Raw genomic sequence first — 14141 nt, 5'->3', positions numbered from 1 at the left:
ACACACTTGTACAACCTTGTACACACTTGTACAACCTTGTACACACTTGTACAACCTTGTACACTCTTGTACAACCTTGTACACACTTGTACAACCTTGTACACACTTGTACAACCTTGTACACACTTGTACAACCTTGTACACACTTGTACAACCATGTATAAACTTGTACAACCTTGTACACACTTGTACACCCTTGTACACACTTGTACAAGCTTGTACACACTTGTACAACCTTGTACACACTTGTACACCCTTGTACACACTTGTACAACCTTGTACAAACCTGTACGCCCTTGTACACACTTGTACATGCTTGTACACACTTGTACAAGCTTGTATACACTTGTACACCTTTGTTCAAATTTGTGAACCCTTGTACACTTTTGTACACCCTTGTATACATTTGTACAACCTTGTACAAACTTGTACACACTTGTACAAACTTGTACACACTTGTACAACCTTGTACACAATTGTAAAACCTTGTACAACCTTGTACAACCTTGTACAAACCTGTACACCCTTGTACACACTTGTACAAGCTTGTACACGCTTGTACACCCTTGTACACCCTTGTGCACCCTTGTACAAACTTGTACATCCTTGTACACACTTGTACAACCTTGTACAAACTTGTACAAACTTGTACAAACTTGTACAAACTTGTACATCCTTGTACACGATTGTACACCCTTGTACACACTTGTACAACCTTGTAAACACTTGTACAACCTGATACACAATTGTACAACTTTGTACACACTTGTACAACCTTGTACACACTTGTACAACCTTGTACACACTTGTACAACCTTGTACACACTTGTACAACCTTGTACACACTTGTACAGCCTTGTACACAATTGTACAACCTTGTACACACTTGTACAACCTTGTACACACTTGTACAACCTTGTACACAATTGTACAGCCTTGTACACACTTGTACAACCTTGTACACACTTGTACAGCCTTGTACAAAATTGTACAACCTTGTACACACTTGTACAGCCTTGTACACAATTGTACAACCTTGTACACACTTGTACAACCTTGTACACCCTTGTACAAACTTTTACACATCGTACACACTTGTACACCCTTGTACAAACTTGTACATCCTTGTACACACTTGTACAACCTTGTACACACTTGTACAATCTTGTACACACTTGTACAATCTTGTACACACTTGTACAGCCTTGTACACAATTGTACAACCTTGTACACACTTGTACAGCCTTGTACACAATTGTACAACCTTGTACACACTTGTACAACCTTGTAAACCCTTGTACACACTTTTACTTATCGTACACACTTGTACACCCTTGTACAAACTTGTACATCCTTGTACACACTTGTACAACCTTGTACAAACTTGTACAAACTTGTATATCCTTGTAAACGATTTTACACCCTTGTACACACTTGTACAACCTTGTAAAAACTTGTACAACCTTGTACACACTTGTACACCCTTGTACACAATTGTACAAGCTTGTACACCCTTGTACACAATTGTACAAGCTTGTACACACTTGTACAACCTTGTACACACTTTTACACACTTGTACACCCTTGTACACACATGTACAACCTTGTACACAACTTGTACAACCTTGTACACACTTGTACAACCTTGTAAAACTTGTACACCCTTGTACAAACTTGTACACCCCTGTACACACTTGTACACATTTGTACACACTTGTACACCCTTGTACACACTTGTACAACCTTGTACAAACTTATACAATCTTGTACACACTTGTACAACCCAGTACACAACTTGTACAACCTTGTACACACTTGTACAACCTTGTAAAACTTGTACACCCTTGTACAAACTTGTACACCCCTGTACACACTTGTACACATTTGTACACACTTGTACACCCTTGTACACACTTGTACAACCTTGTACAAACTTATACAATCTTGTACACACTTGTACAACCCAGTACTCACTTGTAAAATCTTGTACAAACTTGTACATCATTGTACACGATTGTACACCCTTGTACACACTTGTAAAACCTTGTACACACTTGTACAACCTTGTACACACTTGTACAACCTTGTACACAATTGAACAACCTTGTACACACTTGTACAACCTTGTACACACTTGCACAACTTTGTACACACTTGTACAGTCTTGTACACAATTGTACAACCTTGTACACACTTGTACAACCTTGTACACACTTGTACAACCTTGTACACAATTGTACAGCCTTGTACACACTTGTACAACCTTGTACACACTTGTACAGCCTTGTACACAATTGTACAACCTTGTACACACTTGTACAACCTTGTACACACTTGTACAACCTTGTACACAATTTTACAGCCTTGTACACACTTGTACAACCTTGTACACACTTGTACAACCTTGTAAAAACTTGTACACCCTTGTACACACTTGTACAACCTTGTACAACCTTGTACAAACTTGTACAAACTTGTATATCCTTGTAAACGATTTTACACCCTTGTACACACTTGTACAACCTTGTAAAAACTTGTACAACCTTGTACACACTTGTACACCCTTGTACACAATTGTACAAGCTTGTACACCCTTGTACACAATTGTACAAGCTTGTACACACTTGTACAACCTTGTACACACTTTTACACACTTGTACACCCTTGTACACACATGTACAACCTTGTACACAACTTGTACAACCTTGTACACACTTGTACAACCTTGTAAAACTTGTACACCCTTGTACAAACTTGTACACCCCTGTACACACTTGTACACATTTGTACACACTTGTACACCCTTGTACACACTTGTACAACCTTGTACAAACTTATACAATCTTGTACACACTTGTACAACCCAGTACACAACTTGTACAACCTTGTACACACTTGTACAACCTTGTAAAACTTGTACACCCTTGTACAAACTTGTACACCCCTGTACACACTTGTACACATTTGTACACACTTGTACACCCTTGTACACACTTGTACAACCTTGTACAAACTTATACAATCTTGTACACACTTGTACAACCCAGTACTCACTTGTAAAATCTTGTACAAACTTGTACATCATTGTACACGATTGTACACCCTTGTACACACTTGTAAAACCTTGTACACACTTGTACAACCTTGTACACACTTGTACAACCTTGTACACAATTGAACAACCTTGTACACACTTGTACAACCTTGTACACACTTGCACAACTTTGTACACACTTGTACAGTCTTGTACACAATTGTACAACCTTGTACACACTTGTACAACCTTGTACACACTTGTACAACCTTGTACACAATTGTACAGCCTTGTACACACTTGTACAACCTTGTACACACTTGTACAGCCTTGTACACAATTGTACAACCTTGTACACACTTGTACAACCTTGTACACACTTGTACAACCTTGTACACAATTGTACAGCCTTGTACACACTTGTACAACCTTGTACACACTTGTACAACCTTGTAAAAACTTGTACACCCTTGTACACACTTGTACAACCTTGTACAACCTTGTACACACTTGTACAACCTTGTACAACCTTGTACACACTTGTACAGCCTTGTACACAATTGTACAGCCTTGTACACAATTGTACAACCTTGTACACACTTGTACAACCTTGTACAACCTTGTACAAACCTGTACACCCTTGTACACAATTGTACAAGCTTGTACACGATTGTACACCCTTGTACACACTTGTGCACCCTTGTACAAACTTGTACATCCTTGTACACACTTGTACAACCTTGTACAAACTTGTACAAACTTGTACAAACTTGTACATCCTTGTACACGATTGTACACCCTTGTACACACTTGTACAACCTTGTACACACTTGTACAACCTGATACACAATTGTACAACCTTGTACACACTTGTACAACCTTGTACACACTTGTACAACCTTGTACACACTTGTACAACCTTGTACACACTTGTACAACCTTGTACACACTTGTACACTTTGTATACAATTGTACAACCTTGTACACACTTGTACAACCTTGTACACACTTGTACAACCTTGTACACAATTGTACAGCCTTGTACACACTTGTACAACCTTGTACACACTTGTACAGCCTTGTACAAAATTGTACAACCTTGTACACACTTGTACAGCCTTGTACACAATTGTACAACCTTGTACACACTTGTACAACCTTGTACACCCTTGTACAAACTTTTACACATCGTACTCACTTGTACACCCTTGTACAAACTTGTACATCCTTGTACACACTTGTACAACCTTGTACACACTTGTACAATCTTGTACACACTTGTACAATCTTGTACACACTTGTACAATCTTGTACACCCTTGTACACACTTTTACTTATCGTACACACTTGTACACCCTTGTACAAACTTGTACATCCTTGTACACACTTGTACAACCTTGTACAAACTTGTACAAACTTGTACATCCTTCCCAGGTAACACGTAAGCTTACGGCAAGCCTTGTCAAAGGCTTGTCTGGAAAGGCCTTTTTATATCAACTTGTGCCAAACTTGTGGCACGCTTGTGAAGAAGGCTTACGGGGAACAGCTTGGGGCCAATTCGTGGAAGGTGTATCACGACAAGCAACGTAGTTGTAATTTTCATCCATCGCAGCGCTAGCGGCGCTAGTCAGTCTACTACACAATAACAAAACAACCGCCATTTTATTTGTTTGTGTTTGTTTGGCCGTCTGGCGTCTGCGCTTGTTCTTTCTTGTTTTCGGTTAAGTGTTTATTTTTCCTTAAGTTTTGAGTTTATATTTCGCGTTAAGTTTAAATTTTTAAGTTTATAAAGTTTGTATACAGGCCTAAGTAAATTTATAAGTGCTTTTGGTTAATAGTAGTTTTCCTCGGCGATAACTTTGAAACCTACTGCAATATTCAGGTGAGTAGAATAACCTAGATTTAGCGTAAGTTAATCAGTAATTTTAAATAAGTTAAAGCAGCCAACTCCAGATAACTTAAGTTTATAAGTTATTAATATAATGATTTAAGCATCAACCGTTTGATTTAGAGCCTGGGCCTAGTCTTGACCTAACTCACAAAAGTCTTACCGGTACCTAGCTAAAAGGCCTGCCCTAGGCTATTTGATTTTTGATTTATGTACATCAGATGTACATTTATCACATCTTATACCTTCTTAACTTTTTTAAAATCTGTTTTCACTTGATCACTTGAAAAATTGGCAGTCAATTTAGTGTTTGTTAAAAACCTTTCCAGGAAATGTTTTAATAATGATTCGTTATTGGTAGCCCAATAAACCTGAGGGCTGATATAAATCTTAGGCCTACTTTATTTTTTTTTAACTGCAGCACATTTTATTCTGTCACAAAGTGTCAAAACACCTAGTAATTTGCTATTGGGAATGTTCATGTTCATTTGTTATGTTAGGGTGCCGTAATAACTTAAGCTAATTAGCTAACCTAACTCATGTGTTACCTCGACTGTAGGCTGCTAGCCTTGATAGACTCTACTTAGTCAATCAAAAGGACTAGGCTAAACTTAGGTCTACCCTCCCTGGGTACTTACAGTTTCACATAGAACTGTCTGCAATAAGTTTTTGGATGAGTACCTTAAGGATAAAAGTTAGGCCTAAGTTGATTATTATCAAAATGTTGATGTGCGTATTCTTTTCTCACACAATAGACTTTGCCCTCATGGCAAGCTTAGCACTTTTCGGATGAAATAAGTAAATACAGTGGAACCGTGATAACAAGACCCTCGATAACAAGTCACCCTTTATAACAAGTCTCATTTTTAAATCCCCTAGAATTTATTTTACCCCTAATCACATGTTATTGCTAAACTTCGATAATAAGACAACCTTGATAACAAGTCTTATTTTATAATCCCCTTGAGAGCCTTTTTATCAAGATTCTCCTGTAATTCTTACTTAGCCTATAATTTTTTTCGGAACATTCCAAAAAATTTTCTAGCATCGAAACGGTTAAACGTCACTTTGCTTTAGATCAAGTTATTTATGTAGGCCTAAAGATTATTGTCTCCCGCGGTCACATAAAAATCCTGAATACCCCCTACAGTAACGGAACATAATTATCGCCTTTCCCCATTTGTGGAAAATCTTGACATTAGGTAGGGCTACATATATTATAAAAATAGGCTATGTGCCGGAGCGAGCTTTTGTATGTAGTTTGCTTGTTTGTAGATATCCTATGTTGATCAAATTTAGCAACTTTATTTAGTCTATTTCACCTTAATATTAACATTTGCTCAATAAAACAAATTTTTGCATTCCCCATAGTAACAAACCTAAGTACTAGCATAGACAAAAAGAATTAAATATAAAAAGACCGTCAGCTGTGCTGCAGTTACCATAGGTTCTGGCGCACACCGTTGGGAGCGCTGCAGTTACGGCCTACACACTACGTAACTACATGGCACTCCCATCATTGTGTGCCAGAACCTATGGTAACCACTGCACGGCTGACAGTCTATATCTTTCTATATCGTTCTTTTTGTCTATGGTAGGCCTACTAGTTAGATCAAACTTTATTCAAAATATGCTTTATGGAAATCTTTAAGCATAAATCCAGTTTAAGACAAATTGATAGTCTACAGGTTTGCTGCTTCAGGGGTATTTTTGCTCTGGTACTTTACTCATTTTGTATGTTTAGTGCACCTTTTTCTGATTTATAGATGCTGTCAGGAGAAAACATTGAGAAACATCGGTTGAGAATATGAAGAACTCAATCAAGAAGTGGCTGCAGCAAGCCACACCCAGATTGATGAAGAGGTATTTTTTCCTATTTCAATTTACGGTACCGTACTTATTTCTTTGTGATAAGAAATTATTATGAGTAAAGGGCGTTTATAAAAAAACTCCTCATTTACTAGCACCCGTCACCATAGCAACATTTTCCGTAAGGCATTGCAGCTCTAGATTCTTTCAAATTCTATGTGCCACAGTGTTGCCAACAAAGGCTGACCAAAAATTGACAATTGGTTGGTACAATGAGTTGAACTGTTATTAAGGAATTAACTTCATATTTCCAATCTGTTATGATATGAAAACCCCAAGAGTTCTATTGACACCCTGTATTTAGGTTGCCATTGGAAACTGTACAAAGTTCTTCTGTTAGTTTGGATATTGTACTTAGTAAAAATGCCATTTAGATTAAATTCTAAATCTATTAAAAACATTAGCCATACCTATAAAACATTAATAGAACCAGTTAAATTCAGGGTTTATTTGACCTTTTTACCTCACATTTACCTGTCCACATGGGCCTCAGGTTTGTGCATGGAAAGTATCATATTTCATCACTAGTCTAGTAAATTAGATTTGAATGTTAGTTATATATTGAGTTAATACCCCACTGAGTGTGAAAAAAACCATATGTAGCCTATATGTAGAGTGGTATTGTATGCAAAAATTGTTTGTTACCTTTAATGTTTCATTTCTTGCGAAATCGGCAGCGTAGCCTATCTTGAACGCGCGGCCAAGTCAGTTTACCGAGTAAGAAAGAGTAGTGCGGCTGCACAAAGCTCATTTCGGTGGCAAAATTCCAAGCTGACTATTCTCCATGAGCATTTCGCTTCTTAGGCCCGGTTCAACGAGCAACTTATCTAGCTAACTAGGCTGTAACTAGGTAAGCCCGAATGGGTAGCGGACCAAAGGATACACCGGTTCACACGAGCGATATGTCCACGGACTAGGTCGCAAGTGTGACGTAAATGAATGTGCATCGATAAACGATGTTTTTAATACATCGATGTTTTCTCTGGAAATATTTGATGTTTTTGCGTCAATGGTAAGTGAATTTTTTTTACATTGATGTTTTGGACAATAACGATGTTTTAAACAATTATCGAATCATTTCAAAACTAAATTTGCATTGGAATCACCCAACAAGCTATCATTTAAACTATTATAAAGTTTGGTTGAACAAACATCATTGTTTAGAGTGTATAGGGCCAATATAAAATTATTTTATAAACTTAATCGGTTACAAATTTATATTTAGTTTATTCCTATATTTGAACTTGTAATACTAATAATAGGCCTATAAAGATAATTGTTCCAAAGAAACGGCGTTGCTTCATTATGATTCGATACAAATATCGATATCAATGTTACTCGGATCCATCACTGGCGACAATGAGAACAAAGGGAAGAATGCGAGCTGCAGCGTGACGACCGATCGCTCGTGTGAACCCTCCCATAGGGCTACATGTACTGCTACGCCGCTAGAGCGGGTGACTGGGTAGCTGCCATGAGTGACTTGGAATGGAAGCGGGGCCCGACAATAGTTTGGGACACCAAGCTCGAACGCGGCTCGCTAGTCGTCACCCTACGCTTGTGTGAACGGTTCCATTTAATCCTGTAGTCCTCTACCCAGTCGGGCTTACCTAGTCACAGCCTAGTCAGCTAGATAAGTCGCTTGTGTGAACCGGGCCTAAAATTTTAGTATTCATTAGTCTTAGGCCGTCTCTAATATTAACATCACTCATTCCTCTCTCAAATATCCCTGTCATCTGTTTTATTAGTAAATGATACTAGATTCTACTAGATCTAGTATAAATTAATGATATTATATTTTTTCTATATTTTAATATCATCAGCTGATTGGTTAATTATTTATTGTTTTCTGTTGTGAGTCAGTTGTCCAATTTATTGTTTTGTTTTAGCATTTGTACTTTTTACAATGTTCAAATATACTTCTAAAACGTTTAAAATTTATTGAATTTTGACACAATATAAAACAGTTCAAACTTGAACTCCTTTAATAAGTCAAACATAGGTACTTTTAAATTGTTTTGAAGCTAATCCCTGAAAGCTATAACAACTAATAAAGGTTTAAACCTACAGTACCGGTATGAAATTTTTCAAGTGTCATGGAAAAAGGTTTAGTGATATAGACTTTATAAACTGTAAAAGCCTCTATTTTCTCATTTCAGTCTGACCAAAATTAAATTTATTTGGAAACCTAAGTAAAGATATATTAAATTTGGAACACCATGCCCATATAGTTGTTTTGCAAATAATTGGCTCACACACAAAGCAATATTTGTAACATTTATCTCATCATAGGAATAATCAAAATTTTCAGCTCTAAAGGAAATTATCTATCTTCTATACTATTATAAAAAAGAGGTGGTTGCTGTATGTGTGTATGGGAAAAGTAAACTCGAAAAATACTGGTCAGATTGGGCTGAAATTTGGCATGATGATAGCTCACATTCCCGATTAACATATAGGCATATCCTTATTTCAAAAATCCTTTCGGGCTCCGCCCCAGTGGCTCTGGAGTTTCCCATGTTAACCTTATGAGAAATGGAATTATTGAATCTTAACAGCTGTTTCAATTAAACAAGTTGGTTCTGTTCTATGATGTTCAATAGCATTAAAGTTACAAGGATTACCAACAGGGTGCAGCACTATTATTTCTTTTACATTTATGACAACAGCTAATTTGCAACCAAAAGGTGAGTGAGCGTAGCGAACGAACTTCAACCTGGAGGCGAGTTAGCGTAGCGAACGAGCTAACCTGAAGGCAAGTGAGCGCAGCGAACGAGCTCCAACCTAAAGGTGAGTGAGCGTAGCGAACGAGCTCCAACCTAAAGGTGAGTGAGCGTAGCGAACGAGCTCCAACCTAAAGGTGAGTGAGCGTAGCGAACAAACTTCAACCAGGACGTGATTGAGCCATGCGAACAAGATAATCTTGAAAATTAAGAAGTTAAACGGGGCAAAGCCCGCGGGTTACAGCTAGTAATCCATAAATTTGGCAAAGTCACATAATTTATTGAGGGAATACATGTATGGCAACTTAAAAAAATACTACAAAACATCAATTTTATTGAGACAACAAAAATTTCTGTTTTTCAGGTCTAACAGACAGCAAGCAACACCCGCTGCTGAAGAGTGTTCTGATGACTGAATACTGTACGAATTGTAATTTAAACCTGTGTAAATATTTTCAGAATATAAAATGTTAAGTGCACTTTTACTTTGTTTGATTTCCATTGTCAAAACTTCTCTGATTAAGATAATTTCTCAATTAGTTTGAAATCAACTGTAGGTATAGGAATAAATTTGTTTCATTTTTTGTCATTACGGCTTAGTAAAGCTTAAAGCTATGTAACTAATACAGTACTGTGTTAGGTCTATTATATGTTGTCAATTTAAATTCAACCAAGGAGTTAGCTCTGTTTAGCATTTCCTCTAATAACATTCAAGTTTTTCTATTAGAGGCATTTATATTAAATTTGCTTTGAGTAAAAATGAAACTACTGATTTAGTTCTGAAAGCTGTATTTAGGGCACATTAGACTTCTGATAACAAGTCTGATATTGCCCTACTTAACCTTACAAAGCTATCTTACGGTTAGTTTGTAGGCATTTGACAAAAATAATTTTTAAGTAAAATACCTTTTCGAAACCCATACATTTCTTAAAATGATTGTATTACCATGAAATGAACAGTTGTCATAAAACATATTTATTTATTGCTCAGTGCTTTATTTTGGCTTTTAGTTAGCAATTAGTTACTTTTATTTTCAAACAGGATCCAACACATTTATCTCTAATTAGCCTACAGTCCCAAGTCTATTTTTAAAACCTATCATTCTCTATCTGGCAAAGTAAAAAGTTTTGTTGGCCAAACAAAATTTAATTTATTTACATTTATAAATTTATTTAATTTATTAACATACATTACTATGAAACATAAACATATTGTGCTTCATTTTTATCTGAGCTATATTTTCGATGATTTATTAATTTATTTTATGGAACAAAATATATCTGTTCCAGTTTCTAAGTTCTAATAAAAGGCCTGTGATAAGTTTAAACAGAAGGCCTGTGACAAGTTTGAACAGAAGGTTTGTGTCAAGTTTAAACATAAGGTGTGTGGCTAGTTTAACCAGAAGGCATGTGGCAAGTTTAATCAGAAGGCCTTTGAGAAGTTTGTACAGAAGGCCTGTGACAAGTTTAATCGGAAGGCCTGTGGCAAGCTTGTCTGATGGGAACTAGGAGGTTTGCTACAAGCTTGCCCCAAGTGTACAAGCTTGCCGTTATACACTTGAAGCAAGTTTAAAGGTTTGACAAAAAAGGTTTGTGGCAAACCTTTCTCAAACTTTTTTTGTTACCTGGGTTGTACACGATTTTACACCCTTGTACACACTTGTACAACCTTGTAAAAACTTGTACAACCTTGTACACACTTGTACACCCTTGTACACACTTGTACAAGCTTGTACACACTTGTACAACCTTGTACACACTTGTACACCCTTGTACACACATGTACAACCTTGTACACAACTTGTACAACCTTGTACACACTTGTACAACCTTGTAAAACTTGTACACCCTTGTACAAACTTGTACACCCCTGTACACACTTGTACACATTTGTACACACTTGTACACCCTTGTACACACTTGTACAACCTTTTACAAACTTATACAATCTTGTACACACTTGTACAACCCAGTACACACTTGTAAAATCTTGTACAAACTTGTACATCATTGTACACGATTGTACACCCTTGTACACACTTGTACAACCTTGTACACACTTGTACAACCTTGTACACAATTGTACAACCTTGTACACACTTGTACAACCTTGTACACACTTGCACAACTTTGTACACACTTGTACAGTCTTGTACACAATTGTACAACCTTGTACACACTTGTACAACCTTGTACACACTTGTACAACCTTGTACACAATTGTACAGCCTTGTACACACTTGTACAACCTTGTACACACTTGTACAGCCTTGTACACAATTGTACAACCTTGTACACACTTGTACAACCTTGTACACACTTGTACAACCTTGTACACAATTGTACAGCCTTGTACACACTTGTACAACCTTGTACACACTTGTACAACCTTGTAAAAACTTGTACACCCTTGTACACACTTGTACAACCTTGTACAACCTTGTACACACTTGTACAGCCTTGTACACAATTGTACAACCTTGTACACACTTGTACAACCTTGTACACAATTGTACAACCTCGTACACACTTGTACAACCTTGTACACACTTGTACAACCTTGTACACAATTGTACAACCTTGTACACACTTGTACAACCTTGTACACACTTGTACAACCTTGTACACACTTGTACAACATTTTACACACTTGTACAGCCTTGTACACTATTGTACAACCTTGTACACACTTGTACAGCCTTGTACACAATTGTACAACCTTGTACACACTTGTACAACCTTGTACACCCTTGTACACACTTTTACTTATCGTACACACTTGTACACCCTTGTACAAACTTGTACATCCTTGTACACACTTGTACAACCTTGTACAAACTTGTACATCCTTGTACACGATTTTACACCCTTGTACACACTTGTACAACCTTGTAAAAACTTGTACAACCTTGTACACACTTGTACAACCTTGTACACACTTGTACAACCTTGTACACACTTGTACAACCTTGTACACACTTGTACAACCTTGTACACACTTGTAAAACCTTGTACACACTTTTACAACCTTGTACACACTTGTACAACCTTGTACACACTTGTACAACCTTGTACACACTTGTACAGCCTTGTACACAATCGTACAACCTTGTACACACTTGTACAGCCTTGTACACAATTGTAAAACCTTGTACACACTTGTACAACCTTGTACACCCTTGTACACACTTTTACTTATCGTACACACTTGTACACCCTTGTACAAACTTGTACATCCTTATACACACTTGTACAACCTTGTACAAACTTGTACAAACTTGTACATCCTTGTACACGATTTTACACCCTTGTACACACTTGTACAACCTTGTAAAAACTTGTACAACCTTGTACACACTTGTAAAAGCTTGTACACACTTGTACAACCTTGTACACACTTGTACAACCTTGTACACACTTGTACAACCTTGTACACACTTGTACAACCTTGTACACACTTGTACAACCTTGTACACACTTGTACAACCTTGTACACACTTGTACAACCTTGTACACACTTGTACAACCTTGTACACACTTGTACAACCTTGTACACACTTGTACAACCTTGTACACAATTGTACAACCTTGTACACACTTGTACAACCTTGTACACACTTGTACAACCTTGTACACACTTGTACAACCTTGTACACAATTGTACAACCTTGTACACACTTGTACAACCTTGTACACACTTGTACAACCTTGAACACACTTGTACAGCCTTGTACACAATTGTACAGCCTTGTACACACTTGTACAACCTTGTACACACTTGTACAACCTTGTACACAATTGTACAGCCTTGTACACACTTGTACAACCTTGTACACACTTGTACAGCCTTGTACACAATTGTACAACCTTGTACACACTTGTACAACCTTGTACACACTTGTACAACCTTGTACACAATTGTACAGCCTTGTACACACTTGTACAACCTTGTACACACTTGTACATCCTCGTAAAAACTTGTACACCTTTGTACACACTTGTACAACCTTGTACAACCTTGTACACACTTGTACAGCCTTGTACAACCTTGTACACACTTGTAGAGCCTTGTAAAAACTTGTACACCCTTGTACACACATGTACAACCTTGTACACAACTTGTACAACCTTGTACACACTTGTACAACCTTGTAAAACTTGTACACATTTGTACACACTTGTACACCCTTGTACACACTTGTACAACCTTGTACAAACTTATACAATCTTGTACACACTTGTACAACCCAGTACACACTTATACAATCTTGTACAAACTTGTACTCCCTTGTACAAACTTGTACAACCTTGTACACAATTGTAAAACCTTGTACACACTTGTACAACCTTGTACAAACTTGTACACACTTGTACAAACTTTTACATCCTTGTACACATTTGTACACCCTTGTACACACTTGTACAACCTTGTACAACCTTGTACAAACCTGTACACCCTTGTACACACTTGTACAATCTTGTACACGATTGTACACCCTTGTACACACTTGTGCACCCTTGTACAAACTTGTACATCCTTGTACACACTTGTACAACCTTGTACAAACTTGTACACACTTGTACAAACTTGTACATCCTTGTACACGATTGTTCACCCTTGTACACA

General features: G+C 37.2%; 1 long non-coding RNA gene across 1 annotated transcript; it reads left to right on the top strand.

The window, feature by feature from the left end:
• The first annotated feature begins 4714 nt into the window (after positions 1 to 4714).
• Positions 4715 to 9993, top strand: LOC128982635 (uncharacterized). Its single transcript, XR_008489703.1, has 3 exons — positions 4715 to 4916; positions 6689 to 6785; positions 9879 to 9993. It is a non-coding gene; the product is annotated as an uncharacterized LOC128982635 (long non-coding RNA).
• Positions 9994 to 14141: the final 4148 nt, after the last annotated feature.

Source organism: Macrosteles quadrilineatus, unplaced genomic scaffold (assembly GCF_028750875.1).
Source record: "Macrosteles quadrilineatus isolate MER2022 unplaced genomic scaffold, UCM_ALF_1.0 Scaffold_832__1_contigs__length_29798, whole genome shotgun sequence".
Classification (NCBI taxonomy): domain Eukaryota; kingdom Metazoa; phylum Arthropoda; class Insecta; order Hemiptera; family Cicadellidae; genus Macrosteles; species Macrosteles quadrilineatus.
This window is presented reverse-complemented; position numbering and strand designations above follow the sequence as displayed.